Here is a 22,525-nt window from a genome sequence, read left to right as displayed (position 1 = left end):
TGAAATGATGTTTTGCAGCTCATGCCATGAATTTTGAATTTTTTCCTCTATGTTTACATGGACACAAGCAGTCAGAATAAAAGCCTGATGGGAATAAAAATGTGTCATATAAACATACAGATCTTTTTTCACTCTTAAAAGAAGATTTCTGATCATTTCAGCTTCATAAATGTGATGTATTAAAACTGAATCATTTTGGTTTGTGGACAAAACAAGACATTTGAGATCATCATCATTTCCAGGTTTGGCAAACAATGATTAACGTTTACTCGATCACTCGAGACAACGATCGACAGATTAATCGATTGTGAAAATAACCGTTAGTTAGTTGCAGCTCTAGTTTGTTTACAAGTGAAGCTTCTTCATCTATTTGTGGAGAATATGTTAACACTGCACAGAGTCAAAATAGCCCATTTAGACGGACACGCCCCCATCGGATCATTTAATGTTGCGTCCATGTAAAAAAATCTTTTCAGAATGAAGACATTTTGCACGTTACTGACAAACACGCAGGTATAAATGTTATGTGCTGCCGTTTTGTCAGACTTCCTCTCATACTTGTAAGAAATCAAACACAGAGTATTTACTGTGTTTAACACCGTTGTACATATTCCACCTACATCCCGAAAAGCATCTGTGCTTCATGAACGCTCCACTCCTCTGCACTGTCAAACCACAGCCCTACAGTCAAGCATTTCCTGGTGGATTATTCAGGTTTTATTTTCTGCACGCCCTCTCTCTCTCTCTCTCTCACACACACACACACACACACAGACACACACACGCACAGACACCAGAGATTAAATAAAGAGTGCGTCACTGCAATCGTTTTCAAAGTTATTACAGTCTGACAGTGTAGCACAATCAGATCAAATCGGAAAATACGACGTCAGCCTCCACGAGCCAGCTCACATTCCTGGATGAACTTCACGGTATTTTAGGGAAACGTACAGTACAGCGGCAAGCCAGTGATTATTTTCCTCACAAGATGGGAGCGACGTTTTGCGGAAATTGGTCACGGTTTTCCACGCAGAGCCCACTTCAATCTGTTTCTATGGGCTAAGCTTTATTTTCATCTTCAGCACTCGAAGGCTTAGTGTTTCGGCTGGAGCAGCTAACGCCAGTCTACTAATGGAAATGATTATAATAATAATAATAATAATAATTAGGAAGAGGTCAAAAAGGCAGTGGCTTGTATTATGGCAGAGACTTCGAGTGGAACTCGCTGTGTCAACATCACAGTTGTGTTGAAAATGACAACATGTCTGTTTCATTTCAGGCTTCAAGGTTCATTTACTGTGGGTAAGTTTAACTTCTACCAACTTACTGATTATCTGAGTTAACATTATCAGAACCCGTGATCAAACAGACATACTAAATAGACAACAACGTTATGAACGATGAAACATGACTTTACAACTACAATACATCCATTACGAAGTACTCGTATTTGTAAATGACACCAAACAATACAGTCGAGTGTCACAGCTGGAAAAAAAAAAACTGTCTCCTCCCTTTACAAATTCTCCTCCCTTTTCATTTAAATTAAACACTAACGTTCAACTGACGATTGACTGTTCAAACTCCTGTACAGGCTACAGTCACTGCAGTGTTTAGGTGCCATTATGTAGTGAGAGGAGGAACTTTGACAGCAGATGTTACCAGATGATTCGGTTCATGAGGTCACACTCTTCAGCTCTTTCGTGATCGGAGTCATCCAAACATGCTCTAAAAATCCAGAAACATTCACATCCACGACTCGGAAAACAAACAAGACTCACCCGCAAGCAAAGCTACATCCTCCGAGCGTGCACTTCGGATAAAACAAATTCTAATCAGACCACACAATCTCCCTCACAAACACACACACACACACACACACACACAGACTGAGACGCATAAGTGCAATCAGTGAAGAGACAAATGCATTTGTAGAATCAGCACAACGCTTCATTATAATCACCCTAAAGCTACAGAAACACAAGACATCGTGTCAAAACACTGGTGTGAGATCAGGTCACTCTGTGAGAATGAGGGACAGCAAAGTTCAGCTCCTCCCTGTGGTTTTTTTTCTTTTTCTGCTGGAGGTGCAGTGGAAAGGGCTTCGATAGTCACCCATGCATGCACAGCCAGTCTGTTTTAATTTAAAAGCTCACTTGCTTAATAAGCTGGCTCTTAATTTGCACACTCTGCTCGTCCAACAACAACAACAACAACGACAAAAAGGCAGAGAAAGAATCACGATGAACATTCACCAAAGAGCAAAATGGTGCAAAAAAAACATCACTTTACTCAACAGTAAGTGTGAAAAACCTACACAGAGAGGTATAAAGATGTTGTATTACTGTAACTGCACAGACTTTAAGAAAGAAACAAAGAAATATGATGAAGAATAATTTATGGCTATTTGCATTTTTGTGAATCGAGCTGCAAAATTCCTTAGGAGCTATTAACAAATGACTGAAGGGCAATTTGAGTGGGCACAGAATGAAGCCAACGTCTCCATGCACACATGTAAAAATAAATCTCACAATTAGGTTCTACAGATTTCTGTCTGAGGTCAACCGGGGGGGAAAGGGTGTGGACCCTGTGACTGTAATGGGAAAATCTGTCCTTCCTTCTCCTAATTAACCACAACTCACCCGCTATTAGATTCTTAGTTGGCACTCAACACCATACTTAGATATATATTTATATTTACAGGCGATATTGAACGTGCTCAGACATTCACAGGAAACTGTGCGAGCAGACGTAGCGACACAGCTGGAGATTAGGTGTACTGCAAGTTTTCATGGGTTTCATGTATGATGCACATGGACACACCATTTTTAAGCATTCTCAGGGGTTCCCGTTGGAGTCGTCAATGAATCGTCAGTTATTTTTGATAATCCATGATTTGTTTTTGTTTTTTTTTAAATCATTAAAACAACATCTTACTGATTTTTCTGCTTCTTAAATGTGAGTAAACCGTATAATTTGCTCCATTTGACAAAGAAATCGTTAAAACTGAATCCTTTTTTTTCTTCAGTTTGTGGATGAAACCAGATAATCTGAGATTATCATCATTTGACGGTTTAGGGAAAGACATTTTACTGACTCACTAGTCAATGCTTCGGAAATGGGTGGAAGTCAGCAGCCTCTGATGTTTACCTGAGGCACACGGGAGCGCACATTATGTTAAGATTTATGTAGAAAATCCATCAGGAGGCTGTGTCACGTTAAGATCCGTCCATTTATTAGCATTAGAAACTGCTTAATCTAACACACAGTGAGACTCCACACTTTCCTCTCCTCCTGTTTCTTATGTCGCTGGCACCATGCATAATATTTTGTCACGCAGTGAGAAGCGCTGCCAGTGTTTTCATGTCGACATTTGATCCTCAACCGCCACACTCTTCCGCTCATGTTGTCGTCTAAGTAGCAGTAAATTCAAAATCTCTTCCTCCACAGGAAAGCAAGAACAACACACGCATAGTTTCTAATAAAAGAAAAAGCAGACAGAAAGATTAAATGATCAGGAAGTGTCGACTACGATTAGGACAAAACATCTAATTGTGATTTTGTTTTCCAGACATTTACTTAGAGTTATATGTTTGAGGTCAAAGGTCAGAACAATATTTACTGTGTTACAGAATTTCAAACAAGAGTGTGTGGAGTTCTCCTCTTCGTCAAATATGTTATTTTGTATTTATACTGTTGTGAGTTTGTAGCGCCCTCTAGCGGCAGTAGTCCACTTTGTGTATATTCTTCGGTGGTTATTCACATGCTGAACTTCGGTTTGACTGGTGATACTGAGCTGGTGAGTTGTGATGTATACAAAGTTATTGTAACTTATGTTAAATATAAGGTATATGTTATTGAGTTATTGTTTATATTTTGTGTTTTCCAGTTGATTACCTGCTGACGGCACAATCACTGTTTAAGTGTTAAAAGAAAAAGCATGTGTGGTATAAATAAACACGTGAAAAGACAGAGATTGAGTGTCGGAGCTGAGTGTGACACTGTGTCGCCGGTCAAACACGGCCTGTGCGGTGGGATTTATTCGATTAACCAAGTTAGTTTGATAAAACCGTACAATGAGATACGACTACGACAACAATCAAAACACAGAGCCTTTTCAAATTTGGATTTTGTTGGTGTAGTGACAAGTGAATCATCAAATAACATCAGGGGACATAGTATAAACCAGGCTTCTTCTTCTTCTTCTTCTTTATATTCTTCTTCTCTCACTCCAGCTCTCGTCAGGATGATACATGTTTCCATCTGGACGCCTGAAAGTAATCGTGTTCTCCAACCTCATATGTGGCTCGTCAAACAGCATGAACGGCGCTGGAGATCCAGCAAAGCCAGAGTCCAGCTGTGCATAATGGCTCAGATGACCATAGGGATAATCATTAGACTCTTTAGGACTCTTCAAATCGTTGGGCACCAAGTGTCATTATAGCAAAACTGCCATGCGGGAGGTTTGGTCAAGCTTTCAGTGAGGGACAGCCGTCACGCAGAGACAAGCGTCTTGACAAGCGATATTGACAAGGCAGAAAAAACTTAGGTACGATTCTCAGTTTGCTTTAGAACTGAGGCTTCTTGTGATTGTTGATGAGAATATTCCACCTTATGTCTGCTTCGCATAGATATTATTAAGATAGAAAGACCATTAAACAAAACGAAATTCTAGCTGTTGCAAAAGCTAATTAAAGTTTTCCCGTGATTTCATTTAGATTGCATTATTGGATTTGTAATAATGTGTAATTAAGGACTGTGAATTTGAGGCACTGGGAAACCAAAAAGCAAACGCAGCCGAGTTAATGCGATACGCTGGTTCATTACGACATTAATATTATTTTTGAAGTCAATTTCATTGGTTGTCCGGCTTATGTTTGTTGATGATTTTACTCCCAAATGCTATATAACGTTATGTTATATCATATAAACAGCAGCAAGAGAAACACAGAAATACAGGCTCATGTTGGAGCACATTTGTTCTTACATTTTATTCAGAATCTGTCGTGGATTTCTACATTCATTTTAAATATCCGTCTAAACTAAAGCAAAAACTACTTCATATTCCGTAAACATTTCGCAGTGTCAGCTCCTCCATGCGTGTAAGTGAGTGATTATCAAAGCTGTTTGTTTTGGCTGTGCGGTTCAATGCAATGCATTAGCACCTATTTACTTGGTGCGGGTGAAATGTGAGGTAAATTCAAATTTTACACAGCACCTGCATCAAAACTCTGCTTCATATACACAACATTGCGACAGCTTTTGTCCTTTTAACCTCCGCTATCGCTACTGTTACTCTTCTGGATATGAATATGATGTAAGAATTACCAAACTCATTTCCATAATCCTGCAGATAAGGAAACGCGGCTGTTAACATCCCTGAGCGGAACATTAGAGTTTTCAAATCCTGACTGAATCCTGCAGCGATAGCAGCTTCTTATCACAGAAAGTGCTGAATCATGTTAGCAGAGAAGCTGAGGCTGACGGCAATTTACTGTGAGTGTGTGTGTGTGTGGGGGGGGGGATTTTGAGGAAAATGTGGGGATTATAATGTATGTTGTTTGTCTTAATAAAAAGATTAAGAAATCGTTGCTATATCACTTTTCTGCAAGTACATTAGATCTGTACATTTGAATATGGGCTGCAACTAACCATTATTCTCATCTCGATTAATCGTTTGGGCCATAAAATGTCAGAAAATGTTAAAAATGTTGATGAGTGCTTGTCAAACCTGGAAATAATGATTTCTTTGTTATATGGAGCAAATAAACCAGAAAATATTCACATTTAAGAAGCTGAAAAATAACAGAAACTGGTTTTAAATCCCTAGAAAACACTCAAACCGAATAACGATGATCGAAATAGTTGACGATTAATCAAGTAATCGTTTCAGCCCTAGTACAAATCATGTTGAAAAGGAGGGGGGAGGAGTTTAAAACTCAAAAGCTTCCTGTATCCTTATATAAAAGATTATACTGACCAAAATAATCAAGATTCACCAACATGTTTTAATATAATTTTTGACATACTTAAACAGGCATCGCCTTCTGTCTGCACCTACGCTGGCCAGAAACATCGCAGATAGGATATATACTTTTTTAGTGGAAAATAAGTCACATTAAAAAATAAATCACATCAGGACTGTATGTTGGTGACATGATTTTCAAGTCAGTAACATAGTTGTTGAAAATTTAGGCCAAACTAGGCCTTTATGTACCAAAACATGTAAAAATTAAAATCACCCTAGTTTTACGGCTAAACTCATTGGATTAAATATGTAATTATGATTTTTCTAACACATCATTTCTTTTGTGATTTGATTTACAATACGACTTCTAAAGTACTAATTCACTTCAGTTTTCTTTTTACTGTGTACTGATTTAAAACTTGCCTTGATATGCCATCAAAATGTCAACTCCTACAATCTAATGCAAGGATGCGTATGCAAATGTGTGATGTGTGGTTTGCACAAATGCACAGTAGCAACATAGGATCATGGCAACAGGGCTGCATGTACAAAACTTCCAAGTGCCATAATCACAGTCATTTCAAACACTCACTGGTCCTGGAAGCACACGGCAATCCAACAGAGTAGGAAACTAATGGAGAGCAACCGTGCTTTTAAAGCAGCAAAGCTGAATTTGTGAGCAGTCTGTCATGTAATCTACAGAGCAATCAAGTCGCGTCTGCAATCGAGAGATGGACGAGGCGGGAGTTCACAGAGAAAAGGAATGACCTCACAGAACTGCTGAAATAGCACTGGCGGCTGACAGATAGCATGGCTACACCACAAAAAAGGAAGAATGGAAAGCAGAGAAAGAGAAATATTGTTGTGTTTTTTTTTTGTTCTTTTTTTTACTTGAGAGTGTTTCTGCATGGTGATAAACTCTGACTTCACAGTGGAAGCCTCTTATTTTTCTCCACCGCGCATCAGTGGCTGTATGTTTTGTGTATGTCTGTTTTTCTATACGATTGCTGTGCCCACCCTTCCTCCCTCCATCCTTGTTTCTATCTCAGGGTGATGAGTCAGGGAGCAGCGAGGGGTCCAAGATATTTGCATGGATACCTCGCCTCATTTCCTTTCCTAATGGGAGAGCATGGCAGCACACAGACATGGGGGCTGTGGGGCAGGGGGGAGGAATGGAGGAGGGGGGTTGACATAACCAGTGGCAGAGCGATACAGAAATGTGAATACAACGAATAGAAAAAAAATATTTTCAATTAAAATAGCAAGGGGCAAATGTGCTGTATTGTGATGCACATCTCCACAAAGTGAGTCATTTATAACCTGAGTGTGCCGATTAAAATTCAGGTAACAGTGTGATTCATTGTTACTTGTGCTATGTGACTGGCTCTACTGAGTCACCCCATCCTCCTCCTCCTCCTCCTCATCTTTGAGACGCGAGTCCACTGATTCATCCACTCTGCTGATGAACACTGCTATGTTGCTACTCTTACATGTGCACTTGTGTGTGGTGGTGGTTCGGAAACCTTTTTCGGGGGTGGGCAGTCAAGCACCGCTCAGTGATTCACTCCAGCAGAGGACAGACCCACACATCATCCCCATGACAACGCTACCTTTGCTTGCCAATAGAAACACCTCTACCTATCTAAGTCATTAGGCAGCGAGCCACTGATGCATTACCCATTATCAGAGATGGTGCACCACTAACAGCTGGGTGAGCAAAGCACCAAAAACAACAAAGCGATACAAACAAAAATGACTGGGGTGCCAATCTAACATTTAGACTGGGTAGAAAGATCAGGGGAAGGAAATAGGGAGTGCTACACTGCAAAATTGATGCAATAGGTCCCACTCCAAGGCTCCCCCACTCCCCTCCCCTCCCCTCCCTCCCTCCCAGCTATGGGACTCTATCACTCAGCTGCAGGAGGTGATTTGGACCTGCGAGCGTCCCTGTTTGCCATCCATCTGGCACTGCAGTGCAGGGAATGGATTGTGTTTGTGTCTCAGCTTGCAGCAGTGGACTGTTGCATGCCAGGCCCCTGGACTGGCACCACTCTGTGCAGAGCCTAATGCTAACATCATTACTCCTGCAGGAAAATAAGGGCTTGCATCCCAGTACAGCTGAGTAGGCTGCAGGCTGAAGGGGGGAGGAAGAGGGTGAGGGTTCAATCTGGAGGGATTACTGGAGGAGCATGCCAACCAAGTTTTCACGCAGGGTAATGTCGAGGGCAACAGTTTGAGGAAGGAAGGGAGGAACTGAACACACTAAGAAGCAAATATCAGTCACAGGCTTCTACGTCTCTACTCTAGTATTGTCACTGTGTTCTGACAAACACAAGCTATTAAACTATCCCAGCACTACATCAACCGGGAAATAACAATTACACCTAAAAATTAACTTGTACATGCCCTGTTTGAGTTAATAAGTAGTATCATACTCACATGAGGTTGTGGAGACAACAAAATACCCAATTTAAAAGGTCAAGATTCAAAATGCCTGGACCTACTCATGTTTCATGAAGTGAGCAAATACGACACACTTCAGCAGAAGTGAATTTCCTGATTGGACATTGAAACTTCATTAGAACATTAGATTCTGTGCAATCTGTGCACCAATTCATTTCCATCGTCCATTCAGACGAGTAAGTGTCTTAGCTCGGTATCAGCTATGTCTGATTGCTGTCCACGGTCTCACTGTCCATCACTTCATCCACCACACGTGGAGGGCTGAAGCCAGACAAACACATAAAGACAAATAACAATTTACTCCCACATTCATGTTCATACCTACAGTGAATTTAGAGTGTCCAATTAACCTCTGCGTGTTTTCAGACTGTGAGAGTAAACGGGAGCAACCAGAGAAATCCCGCGAGCACACGGGGAGAACACGCAAACTCCACACAGAAGAGCCCTCGGTCTAACCAGGGATTTGAACGGGCAATCGCCACTACTCCATCGTGTGGACCCAAAATGTCTGTACACCAGTAATTGGTAACCAGGTGATGATCCAGGGGCAAACTCTTCTTCAGGTCAGGCCCCAAAACTGCAGCAAAACTGCAGTGTTTCCAAAGGTTTCAATTTATGGGCTCAGAAACTCAAGGGTAGTGTGAGTGCCAAGTGTAAATACAGTAAAACATAGTGTATTAGTGAGGTTGCCACTGGACACAAAGAAGTGAAATCGTAGTAGGGCTTTGAATCCCTCTGTTCTTCACAGATCTTGGTGTGTTAAATTGGTGGAGTTACCCCTAATTGGTGGCGTTCTTCCCCCTGAGAGATGTGACAGTTCTCAGGAGAGAACCCAAAAAAAAGTGAGGATATTTGAGGCTGATGGCGACTGTGGCTCCAGCATCGCTCTTGTGCCTTGTTAAAACAATCATCTCCTCAGTCCCCCTTTAATTGCGATTGACATTTAAATGAAGTGGTTAATGTGTGCCAAGGACAGAGTATGCCATGTTAACAATTAAAATGCTGCTTAATGGGGCATGCCAGAGCTATTCTGAGTGCATGTTGTGGGAGAAAGAATAGGGCACACTGCATTAGTCAGAAACCAGAGCGCGTTCCTGAAGTAGGCCAAGGTCAGAGCCACTCCTTCCGTTCTAGGTGAGCTGCTCATCATCGAGGCACTTCAAACCACTGAATACAGTCATTAACATTAACATCAACCCAGGAGAAGGCTTTTAACACACAAAAAGTGGCAGTCCAAGATATTCTGTCATTTATGTGACACCTCTTGTGGCATGTGGAAAGCAAAGGGCTTAGAAGTGCCCTCTGGGCCCATTACTCCTCTCTCTGAAAGACACACTTCCTCTCACATTTCACATCGCTCTCTACTGTATGTCCACACGCACACGTCTGCTGGTGTGCTGCTACTACTTCTTACAAAGGAAACCTGACACAAATAATGTACTTTTAATACTCTCTATACTCCACTGTACTGCCAAGACTCAACGCGTACGAAGGAACAGAAACGCTAGAACGCTTTTGAAACAGGTTGAGAAAGTGATGTGTTTGTGACACGTGTGACCCTTGTGTAGTGTGTGCAAAATGTGGAATAACTGGAAAACAATCAATTACAGGATCATTCACTTAGTCAGGAAGTTGGCTGAAGCTCTTCCATCGACAGAGGAGGTGAAGACGACAATTCCCTTGATCCCACACTTCTGCTGCTTCTGACATCATTAAATTTGGTTTTGTTTTGACTGAGCGATTGAAAGAGTGGCAAAAGTTGCCGAACTGTGCGTTTAAGTTCATTTTTAAAAGACTTAATGGAGATTACCTATAGATTCAGAACCCTAATAAAATGACTAAATATGTCGCATGAGAGACCAATATCCAATGACCCTTCTAAAAATGTTGTGCAAATTTGTGCAAACCCTGTCTAGTTGGTCACTTTCACCTCGGGCCAGTTCACCATCTGTTTTATGAGGTCACAAAAAAGCCTCTGTCGTGTGAATTTCAAGGGCAACTACAGACATTTCAGGGGCATTTTGCCTCGAGTGCCTGCTCATTTCCATGCTGCTGGGAACACATAGGCTCACTGGCGCTGAAGAAATCGGCTAACTTGGCTGGAGGTTTTGTGCTTCAGAGATCACAAAGCAGACAAAGCAAAAAGGTGTTGTATCTGACAAAATCAGTCACTGCACTGCGGCTCAGGGTCTCAAAGGTGTCTGTATGGACAGGAGGGAAGCAAGACGGAGAAGAACGAACGCTGTGCCAGAAAGAAGTGAACGAGGAAGTTAAAAAAAAAACGGGAATAGAGAGCTCCAATGTATATGCCCTACACACCAATTTCATCCTTCTACCTTATTTCCTCCAAAGGCTCCAGTGTGCCCTCGTCGCAGGCCAGAGGGGGAACAGGGCGACTCTCTGTGTTTTCTGTTTCTCGTGAGGTGTCAGTCTCCCCACAGGCAACTTTCAGTGTGTGTTTTGTGTGGGGGGGGTAGATTTGCCTTCCGAGCTGTGTGTTCACGTGCCACAGTAAAGTTTACAGTGGAGGAGGAGCGCCTTGATACAGGCTGTGAAGTGGGCCGGCTGTCGAGATCCAACAGAGGCAATGACTGAGCACAGTGTTACGAATATAAAAAATGTTTCCTACGTGCTGCCGGGAGGATTTTAAGCCCGACTTGTGAACTGCTGAAAAGTTCTTTGTGGACTTGACTGACGTTTGAAAAGTTGTACCGTACATTTTAATTCTAACAACAGAGATTTAAAGAAAGAACCTTGATAACAGTCCTATGTAACAAGTCTACTGTTCCTCAAAGGGACATTTATTTTGCAGTTGGTCATATCAACCAATAAAGAAGACGAAACACAATATACAGGGACAACACAAGCAAACCTCACGTGAAATAATAATTAAAATTTCAAGCTGATAAGAACAAAGAATAAAAACAATGAAAACCAATTTGCTTTTAAAATAAATGAACAATAAAAACAGAGCAATCAAGAACAGCGCCAGGGGAAACTGGTATCTTTTGGGGGCAAGGGGAGAGAAAACTAGAGGAATAAATTCATACAAAAGCCGAAACATCTCGACAACATGGACCGGTCCTTCAGCAAAACTTGTCCGTCATAGATTTGTGTAAAGTGAGCGCCAATTATTTTACTGGCTTCCATGAAAATGTTGGGCCAATTAGGTTAAACAAGCACCTGCGGGTTACAACACTGCATTTCACTGCTGCCGGTTACATTCACACAATTATACAATATAGAATGATGTTATAAAGTGTATATATAGTGTGTTGCATTTACAGACAGATATGGGATTATTCACTCTGCCAGTGAGCAATATATATGTTACTTAAATATGTCATTATTAACCTTTATTGTTAAATCTATTGTTATTTCAGTTGCATATAATAGATATTTTTTCAATTGTGATGGATCAAGCTAGATAAATACTGAAAGCACTGGTTGGATTTTCATGGTTTTATCTCACTTGCCAATAAAGAGACATCAGGGATTAGGAAAGTGATATTTGCAAGTAATGAAGCACAAGAAACATCTTAACCATCTCTGTGAAGTAAAGAGTTCACAGGAAACTATTTGAATTCAATGAACGTGTGCATGAATGAAACCAGCTCATATACAAGTCGTGATGTAAACACGAGGTGATCTGCAACTCTCAGCTTGTCTTAATTCTGTGTTTCCTCTAAGTTTGCCTTCAACAAACATTAGCCCAGAGCAAGTATGTCCTCTTTCAGTGCAGTGATCTACTTATTGATTTTCCTACACACTTTTGCTGGTTCAGTTTAGATTTGCAGGGGGGGAACAAAAGATTGCTTTGTTTTCATCCTGTCCTTGTTTCTTAGAACAGAGTCACTGAGGTATCCTGGTGGTGAAGACCCGATGCCACACTGTTCACACAACCAAGGGTATGAGGAAGCAATGAGCCACGGTCATGTCGCTCTAAAAATGTTCTGGCATTCTGTTTGTCAGTCTGTCAACCAAAACCACGAAAGAGAAAAGGAAGAGAGAGCGAGAGAGGGGAAGAAAGAAACACAGGAACTGCACATGTTCACCAGAAACAAAATATGGAATCACATTGTACAAATCTATAATCTGCATCACAGAGTCTGGGACTTGGGTCGCTCAAGTTTAAACTATACAGCCTACAAGCACTTTAGACTGTGTGAAGTAATTGCCACGTTTTCCAGCAGAGGGCATTGTGAGCACAGATTGGAGAGCATGGGATTGACATTGAGCTAATAAATAGGGATGAGAATCAGTATCCGTTAGTTTTACAGTCCTATATATTGCATGCTTCTTTATCCACTTAATGCACTTTATGCAAATAAATATCAGCAAAATCTTTTAGCCGAGTCATTTTTGGGCTGTTTATTTCTTCTTTTTGGGAGAACTATATTTAGAATCATGTCTCTGAAATGACTCAGCACAAACGTGTTGTTAACAGCTTCAAAGTTCATGTCTAAAGTTCAACGGTCTAAAATGACTATCGGACAAACATCGGTATCGGTAGATACTGGAGTTTGTGATATCGGTATCAGTATCAGACACAAAAAAATTAATAAAGCATATGAAAATAGCATGTGGGCGTATTTCTGGTTCTACACAGTGGATGACGAAGTAACAAACAAATCTGTGGATCACACACAAGCATCAGTCGACGCGTGCCTCTTTGTGCGGGTGAGAATATCTTATATAATATTTATTTCAAGCACCATATTTGGAAAAAGTGACAGCCTCAGTACTTTCCTCCCCATTCAATTCCTTCCCTTTGGTTGAAAGTGCGGCTCTTCCATCAAGCAGGTGCATTCATTTCTCCACGCTCTTTATCTTTCGCTGTGGCCCCCCCTCTGACAGCAGTGCCGTTACAATTGTTAACGCAACTCCAGCAGCCCCCGTTTTGTCAGCAAAAACGCTCCCAGGTGCAGAGCACTGAAAGATGACCCTTGTCTTTATGGCGAGGAAAAGAATATATGGTTCAATTATAGGTTCTGTCAAGCTGATATGAGTTTGTGATGGCCTAAACTGAGCTTAGGGGGGGAGATAAAGTCAGGTAGATAACTAATATCGTACAAGTGGAGCTCTCTGCGGGTTCTTTTGCCAACCGCATTTGCTTCTAACTCGCAGAGAAATGAACCAAGTTACAATACAACTTTGAGAATCATGCAGTGAATCACAGGTAGAAGGTAGTCTTCAACCTTGCCAAGGTACTGCTGGATAATGCAGGATGTACTATGGTCAGAAACAAGAGTAAATCAATGCAGTTAACAGACAAGATTTGAGTAGATCAGTGAGTCGATGTGTGCGTCAGCCGTGTGAGTAAAGAGCTGATGTCCTTTCTGCTGCTGCTGCTGCTGCTGCTAAGAGGGATTTTCAACTGGAGGAAATCGTGTTAATGTGAGATCTTGAAGAATAGCAAGCTGGTCCTTTTTTCATCCACTCTTCAGCCCACCAGTTTGACACGGATGATAAGAGGCCCTGAGCAGAGTATAAAGGCACATCAACCACACACTAGTGCAAAAGAGAAATGAAAAAAAAAACAGCTGTAAATGAGTGAGTAAAGATAGGCGATACCGCAAGAAAAAAAAAAAAACACCTACACTGAAAACTGCGACAGAGGAAAGAATAAACGAGCTCAGTTTCCTAAAGCTGCTTAGCCCGCATATGGTACGAGGGCGATAATCTGACTTTTAATCAAAGGCCAGGCCACCACTGATAGGTTTGCTAAGCCCCAGTTCATTGTGAGGAGATTGCAGACCTGAATGAAAGAGGACAGCTGAATAGTATGAGCCATTCTGAGTCAGCCGCGACGTCAATGGTGGCATCACAAGCCCTTCTTCATCATCATCGCAGCCACTCATCGGGGCTATCTGGGGCGACCTGAGCCACACCCATCAGCATCCAGCCTCCTCTCCTTACAGCCCACACGATTCACTAAGAGACACAGTAAAACCAGAGTGTTTGCCTCAGATCCAGCCCTCCAGACAGTGGAGGTTACTGTGATCAGCATGGATTAAATGTCTTTCTAGGCTGATCAATAAGAGATGGAGGCTGGGGGTGGATGGGTGGCGACTTGGTGGGATGGAGGAAGCTTTGGTGCCACCTCCTGCGGGTTGTAATGACTCTTGATGGCTGATATCTATGGCTGTGGGAGGCAGGAGAGAAGCTGTGTGCTGTGCAGGAGATAAAACAGATCCTGGATGTATGCATGAAAAACCCACACACACACGGACAATCCACAGAAACAAAGCAGGTTCTCATTCACAGAAACAAATGCAAACGTAGAGGTGGCTGAAAGGAAACAGTAGACAAAATCAAAAAATAAGTTGTTTTCCTGATGAAATTCGACCCAGGTCAAGCACTCGCACTGTTGAGGAGTAACATCACACATGCATATAATAGCACAGGTTTGAAGTGTTTCTGCATAACAAAAAGCTCTTGTAACTTGCTAATTATGTGGATCTGGAGCAAACACTTGAGAGCGGCTGCTGTTAACGTTTCACACTTACAGAATAAAACAGGGTTTTTTTTTTTCCCCCGCTTTTTTTGTTACCGCACAAAACAAACTGGAACCAAGCGTTATTGTAATGGAAAGATGAGACTCACAGGTACAGACGGGTACACGCTCGCCACCACAGCTCCTGATCTCTGAATGTAAAACAGACGACACACATATCTGTGGGGTGCCTGTCGTGCCCGATGGCTGCTCGTGTTACATATTCATCATTTGCTGCTAGTTCACATTTGGGCGACGGCAGTGACAGCAAGATGTTTCCAACCTGCTGTTTAAATATGTTCTTTTCAAAGTTTGTTTCACAGCCACACTGCTGACATTTGACTGTATGTTACAATACAGGTCACATGGATACTGCGAGATCCAGTGAAACCTACGAAACACCTACTGTAGGCCCAGGTCATATTTTCCACATCAGAGGTTCACTACTGTCCGTGCAGTGCACAGTTCACCATCCACTTATTTCACATGCTCCACGTAGCAAAAACACTTTCTAGTCCATTCTTGTTATGGTCAAAAGAGACAAAGAAGATGATGGTAACCATGGACACTGAAGGTGGTAAGTATGACCCAAGCCTTAGAAATGGAGGGAGAGTAAGAGCAATATTGAAGAGATAATCTACTTCCAGTGGCGGTTCAGGTTGATCAAGAATCGGACAGACCGGGAGCGAGAAAGGGACCATGCAATGAAAACACAGTAGAAAGTGGAATGTCTTATATTTGTGTGTGTGTATGTTTTTAAAGTTGAGAGTTTTCTGAATATACTCTATATGTAAAGGGGTGGGAATCATAGGGTACCTCACGATACGACACTATCATGATACAACAATTCTGTGATGAAGACAATCATATAGCGATACATGGCGATATCTGTCTAACTGAAGAAAACAAAACGTTAACATGAAAAGTTAAAAATGCAGGATTCCTCTAGTTTTTCACCACATAGAGAAGAGAAATCTAATTATTGAACATGGATAAAGCATCCCATATTTATTTGAGCAGCGCCTCCGTGAGGACACATGAACTAGTGACGCCCGAGTGGGACTGTTGACTTTAGAGCGCTTTAATTTATTAATTCAAATATTAATATGTGCCCTGCCGTATCGTTTCTTGTATTGAGGATGACGATATATCACCAAATCGATATTTTGACCCACCCCCATTATATATATACATTTCACATTAGCAGATGTTGCAGTGGTAGGACTATAACAAACCTTCACTACAGGACAAAAAAACACTAGGATAAACCAAAGCCAAAGTTAAGTAAGGGCAAAAATAAAACACAATATCATTCTAAAGCTTTTAGAGCACAGTGTGACTCTGAAATTTAGCCTCTGTATAATCCCCATCAGCTAAGGATGGTTTTACTCAAACTAATGTATTACAGTGATTCAGATTTAGCAACCAAACAAACAGTAACCTGTGATGAGTGAGGTCATTGTTTTTTATCCTGGGATTTTGGCAGTCAAATCTCAACATTTACCACATGAGCACAGCTATCTTAATCCTGTCAGTGGAAAAGGCCTCAACATGCATCATCCAGAGCGGGAGACGAGTCTCCTCAAGATATTAATAAGGGACGACGGGGAAAGCAAATGAGCAGTATTTTCCCTTCTGTCAATATTGATCATTATTTTGCCCTTAAGCAAAGGCAATTACTGCAGCACAGGTCGGATGGTCGTGTCATGCATAAATGCTAGTAAATGAATGGATGCCTGTATTTGTGCAGCGGGGTGTTGTACGTGTGCAGGCCCAAAGACTGTACTGCACACAGTAGCTGAATATTCATGATAACAGTCTATAATAGCACGCTTCTGATCAAATAACTTCAGCCTCCACTCCACCCTTCCTGTCGAGAGCAGCTGGGCCCAAACAAGAGGTCTATTTAGTGTTTGTTGTTGTTGTGTGGCGTGGTCGAGGAGGTTTACCTGCCCAGACACACTGAGCCAGTGTTCACTCTCACAGCTCCGTCACTTGCCAGCAGCTCGGCAGCATAAACGCACCACTGTGTGCGTGTGCATGTGTGTAAATGAATGAGCGGCTTTAACACTGGGGCCACTGTCAGTGTGGGGCATTACGCATGTGTGAGCATAGCTGTAGCTCATAGCGGTGATCCTGTGGCAGATTCCCGCTTGTTTCTTGTTAATGAGTATCATGATTTCATTACCGCCAATCAAAGTGGGATCAAAATGAAGCTCAGTGCAGATGTGGAATGTGTCGGTGCAGAGGTTCTTTCCCCTCCGTGGTTATGCTGGAATATGAACTTCTCTGGATTCAGATAAAAACAGGCACTTTAGAGCTCGTACTTGGTTTGAAAACCTCTAGGCCTTATCGCCCACAACTTCACTATCAGCTCTGAATTAAAAGCTCCATTAACACTTACTTCCAGTTTCACCTTGTTGTTGTTGGTTAAATAAAATAAGTGCCTGAGTTCATTTTTCACCATCATTTTTAATTTCTGAAACTTGGCAAACAACTGTAGAGGAGAGAATCAGCACCTGGATGGTCATATGACACACATTTTCAAGCGTATAAATGTGGGTGCACAAAACCTCTGATGCAGAGCAAAAATACTCGCAGAACAATTTTAAAATGCTGTTTTCAAGTGAAAATGTAGTGGTGCGAGTCACTTTTTATCCAAAATGTGGCCATCCATTCAGACCTGGATGATAGGGTTCAAACTAAACCTTCAAAGTTCAAAATATACAGCCTAAAAGTGCTCCAGACTGTGTGAAGTAATTACAAAACTGTCTGGCAGAGGTGTAACTAATGGAGTCAAGAACCTCTCGGTTCTTTGGGCTTTGTGGGGAGAGTGAGTTTTAAAAGGTTATAGTGGCAAAAAAGGGAGGGAAATTACACGGTGACACAGAGAGACAAAGTGGAGTCTAAACTGTGGCTCCCCAGGGTCAAAGTGCCATTTCTGCAGCTCCCCACTGAGGAGAAGGCAGCCTCTGCTGAGTTTAACCCCAGGCCGAGCACCTCCGGTCAGGTATGCCAGTCAGCAAAGCAGGGGGTGGTGGAGCACCCTGAGGCAGGCACTGTGAAGCTGTCATAATCCCTGACCCCCACCCAGTCAATTACAGCACCACCTCCAGGCTGCACCCAGTGCACCACTCCAGGCCAGCAGGAGGAAGACGTGTGTTTATAAAGTGTAGTTTTTAATATATCACAATTATATAATATAATGTAGTTAAGTTTAAACAGTGACTATGAAGACAACTAGTAAGATACATCAAGCTATTTTTAGTCATTCAGTCACACTGGAAACTTATCTCCGATACATTAAAACCATCGTCAAACGAGTTCACACAATGCTGATTAAAGCCATTCAGCTCCACACAACGCTCTTTGTTTTACATGACGACAGACGAAAGAAACAGCGGCACTGCAAACAGAGCGGGGAGGAGCCAAAATAAGGTGTAATTGGTAATATCATGGCTCTCATATTTTCCTTTGTTGACCATCAATGTTATATTTGAACGTATCAGGTCTGCAGAATCATACTTTTACGCACACGTCACAAACAAGAGCCTCCTCCTCCGCCTCTCTGCGACCTTTCGGATTAAAGTCGCTACAGGGAGTTTGACTGAAAAACGTAAAGATTGTGCTGCTCAACAAACCCGCCCGCCCCTGCACTGCCACTGTATACACACAAACGCTCCCTCAGTCGGGTCTGATATTAGCCTGTTTCCAAATGAACACAGTGAACAAATAATGCAACACTGACCAAAAACCAAGAGTTTTAAAGCTTTATATTCATTAATTGTGAGCTTTGGCATAACAAAACACACCAGAACACCATGTGCGCACACAAACTAACTCGTCTCTGTATCTTTAGGTTGTTGCGGTGCCATGAAAGTATTAGTCATGACAGCGTTTTCTCTGTTTGGTCATGACAGGACAGTCGTGTCCTCTAGTGCCAAGCTTCTCACTGGCTAATAGGGAATTAACTGTGAGTTTGTACTGGCAAGTGAAAATACGACCGGCAAGTACATCACAATATTAGCACAAACGTTTTCCAAATAAAAGGTCACGGTGCTGCTCAGACTGTTTTCATTAGGATAAAATCATGGACAGACACACACACACACACACACACAGGGGAGAGGTCAACAAACATATAAAAGTGCATGAGTTCAGTCTTGAGACCTGCGAGCTCCAGCTGTGTGTGTGTGCTGCTCAATGTGAGCAGGGCCGGTCACCTTGGCTCAGCAGGTGATGATAGCATAGAAAGCAGCGGTGAGGAGGAGGAGGAGGATCCAAAAGGTCAAAGCAAAATAGTTAGAGGCCATTTCAGCAGCAGATGAGCAAAAACAGAGAAAATTACAAGGGGAGAGGAGGAAGCAAACAGAAAGAGGGCAAAATTGTGACAACACGATTCAGCGGGAACACATAAGAGCCAAGTGTTGTGTTGTCGATGTTTTGCACCACAATGAGCCTACAGCTATTTTCTTTTTTCTTTTTTTTGTTAAAAAAAACCTTCTGTGAAAAATCTGTGCTGGAAGAGAGAGAGAGAAAAAAAGGTGTCACTGATTCAATGCAGCTCTCTTCACTGGACCTGCTTTCATGTGCATGTGGTTGTGCATGTCTGCACTGTGAAAACATTAACGCATTAACTAAGATAAAGATATTTATGAAATATTTCTGGTAAAATAATCATTATCATCACAAGCACCAGCAGGGTTTTTTTCTATTTTGCGATTACAGTTAAATGACCATCGTACCATCAAAAACACAACTGACAGACAACTCAAGTCACACACAACCTCAGAAAAAACAGCTCATACTTCATTTATACATTTTAGTGGTTTTAATACCTTGATTTTTTTTTAATACCCCCAGAATAACTTGAGAAAGGGCCGTAAATGGTGACAGCATATAGTGCTTTTCTCACCTGCTTTACACTACACTACTACGTGTTGCATATTTTCGATCATCACATCGCATTCACACGCTGCCCGGAGCAGCACGTACCATCAACCTTGCAGCTGAAAGACAACTTGCTCAACCACTGAGCTACTGTTCCACATCTATTTACTGAAAAATGACATTGAATAAATGACGTTAAATAGACGTACTTTGTGTGCCGTTGGTGACCTGAGGTAACCACTGTGTCCTGTGGAGAGCAACATTGCACCTCTCTGTGTACAACCTGCTGGAAAATGATCAATAGAAGATATCTCTGCATTTCTTATTGTCCGAGTAGAACAGCCAATAGGAGCATTATCTGTCCCTGCTCTGCCTTGTGATTGGTCACAGTCTCCCGTCATGGACCAGATTTCTAGAAGTCTAGTTTTCTCTGAGATGATATCATAATATTAAGTGCATCAAAGTTGTGGTCAGTTTAAGCAGCTAAATCCTACTTTGTGTTTTTGTCAGTGACTAGACAATGAAAAATACCAGATATCATAAAAAAAAACAAATGCTCTCTTGTAACCAAACAAAAGGACACAGACGTTTAAAGCCAAATCCTTCTCCTCTTAAACTGGGAAACCATTAGACTCCACATCCAAAAGGGAAGTTTTTTTTCATCTTTATCCATGACAAGCTGGCATGTATGGCTTCAGGCAACAGCCACAGACAGAACGTCCAAAACTTTACCCAAGTTGCATTTTCATTGAGATGCATGTTCCACATGTCCACACTCCACAGGACGTCCTCGGTATTCCTGAAACCACGTCCTGTGCCCTCTAACGCTCCTGGCAAACACGTACACACAGCATCTGCTGTGGCTCTGACTCGTCTAGTCCAGGGTAAAAGCTCTCAAGAAGAAGAAGAAAAAAAAACAAAAAAAACTCTGTCTCGCAAAAGATAAATGTACACACAAATAAATAACAATAAAACTGCACAGTTTATCATAAGAGCAAGATAAACTGCAGCATTTATTTATTTATCAGCCGGGGCCATTCAGAGTTAGAAGCCAACTCGTAAAAAGGTGCAGTGAATAAATCTGTATGAGCGGCTGCAATATGTCAATTTCTCTAAATCAGCCCAGTGATATTTCACTTCTGATAAAAGAGCTTTTTCCTTGCAGGTAAAGACGTGCTCAGTATGGAGTCCACATGCTCCACTACCAACCGGCTCACTTCAGGAAGTCTGACTTTTCCCAGCATATGCAAAGAGAGACATACCTGCATCTCTCTGTGTCGCTGTTCTGATTATTATTCATCACCATAAACATCCCTCACATGTCCTCAGTATTGCATGCAAATGATCAAAGCCTCTGTGGTGTGATGAAACTGAAAGTTCTCCTTCATTCCTATAATTATCCGGGTGATGTTTTTATTCCTTTATATAAAAAAGTGAATGTTTTATTTGATATTATTGAATAAAAGGTCACATCCATAAGCTGCAGGGCAAAAGTACACAAGGAGGAGAACTTATTGACCATTTTCACTGAGAAATACTGTTATTGAGTAGAAGACGAGGGGCAGAGATGGAGAACATGAGCGAGGCAAATGCTTCAAAATCGATCCTCAGACGAATAACTGAGGAAATCCAACTACCTTTTTTGGTTTGATCTTTCAGAACAGAAAACGGTCTAAATATTGAATAGATCAACATATTTTGACATATCTGTTTACATATATATCAGTCCATTCATTCAACATTTATGTCTCAAAAACTAGTGTTAAGTATTTTTCTGCGAGGGAAAAAAAGAGGATTGAGGTCCGCTCCTGTTGATTCGCGATTACGCATAAACATCAAAGTATTTCACTGACGCTTAATCCACTGAGTTCTAACTTTGCCGCAATCCGTGTTCAATTAACTCCCAATTTGTGGAGAAACCAGCACAAGTGCCGCACAACTGCCGCACCACGCAGCCCATCAGCGCAGGCGGAATCCAAACTTTTTCTCTATCGATTCTCACGTGTGTGACAATAATATAAGAGGCTTTTTCTCTTACCGGTGCCGCTCCGTGTGTGACTTTCTCCGGTGCTCGTCCGCGCTCAGCAACAGTGGAAACGCAAAGGTAGAACACGCGCACACACACACATGAACACACATGAACACACACACATAAACACACACACACACACACACACACACTCTGGCTGCCAACACAAAAAAGCTCAGCTCTCTCTGTCCAGGTCCAGTGCAGCGGTTTAGTCAAGAAAGCAGCAGTTAGAGAAGCAAAAGCCGGAAATAGACTTTCACAATAAAATCATAAAACGTGTCTACTTCTATAAGGAAACAGCCACTACCACAATTATGAGCTAAATATAAAAAAAAATCATTCAAAATCTAAACAAAGCTTAACACTTAATTACGAGCAGGTTTTACATTTGTTTTCGTGAATAAATACTCTTATTCTGAAATATGTGGGCACAATATCCGGTCGGTTTCTCTTTGTGGGAAATGATCAGTTCAGACAAAACGCTGCTTCATCTCATGGGAGCAAAAAAAAGAAAGAATGAATTGACAGATCCAAATTCACTTACACGTCATGACCCCTTTGATGACGTCATGTAGGCGTGTCTCTGTCTTATGACGTCATGACGCAGGTGTGTGTGTCTCTCTCTCATCTGTGCTTCTTCTTCTGAATGTTGTGACTCAGTCCACCTGGGTGTGCTGAG

General features: G+C 41.7%; 1 protein-coding gene across 1 annotated transcript in view; it reads right to left on the bottom strand.

Moving 5' to 3' along the window:
* The window catches only part of znf385c (zinc finger protein 385C), a 141,467-nt gene extending 118,942 nt beyond the window's left edge, over positions 1–22,525 (bottom strand). The window contains exon 1 of the mRNA XM_044050335.1: positions 21,856–22,525. The gene's annotated coding sequence lies outside the window, so the exon portion shown is untranslated. The remainder of the gene's footprint in view (positions 1–21,855) is intronic.

The sequence above is a fragment of the Solea senegalensis genome, linkage group LG19 (genome assembly GCF_019176455.1).
Source record: "Solea senegalensis isolate Sse05_10M linkage group LG19, IFAPA_SoseM_1, whole genome shotgun sequence".
NCBI lineage: Eukaryota > Metazoa > Chordata > Actinopteri > Pleuronectiformes > Soleidae > Solea > Solea senegalensis.
Note: the sequence above shows the minus strand (reverse complement) of the source record. Positions and strands in the feature narration are given on the sequence as shown.